Consider the following 595-nt stretch of genomic DNA (forward strand, 5'->3'; position numbering starts at 1 on the left):
ATATATACATATAAGAAGGAATGACCCCTAAGTGGACATCCGATATGCTAGAAAGAGGTCATCAACGATCCAACCACAAAGAAAAATAATGTTCTCCAGAAAAAATTCAGCAAACACCAGAACATAAGTAGGCAAGACAAAATGGAAAATATACAAAATAAAGAATTAATCTTATACCGGTTTCCCCATCAACTTTTTTACTTACCTAAAAACGTCCGCGGTTCATCAGTATAATCGTTCTAAATTCAAAATAATTTGCAGAACTATACACGAATTGTCTTCATAAAATTTGACATGCGTACAGTTCTACCAATTACATTGGGGTTATTTTTCAAATGTCTCAGCTGTGGCCCGCTAAATTTCGGAAACAGTTCTGCAGAAGATAATTCACTGCAGTAGCCGGCAACATATACTTTATGTTGCCGGTTTTTTATGAGGTGCTTTGTGTCTTCTTAGCAAGAAACTTTTAGAATCCCTTATTATACAGTGTATATTAAATCACACACACACACAATATCTATATCATATACATATACATACAAATGTCTATATCTATCTATCTATCTATCTATATATCTATCTATCTATCTATCTA

This window comes from Octopus bimaculoides, chromosome 3 (assembly GCF_001194135.2).
Source record: "Octopus bimaculoides isolate UCB-OBI-ISO-001 chromosome 3, ASM119413v2, whole genome shotgun sequence".
Classification (NCBI taxonomy): domain Eukaryota; kingdom Metazoa; phylum Mollusca; class Cephalopoda; order Octopoda; family Octopodidae; genus Octopus; species Octopus bimaculoides.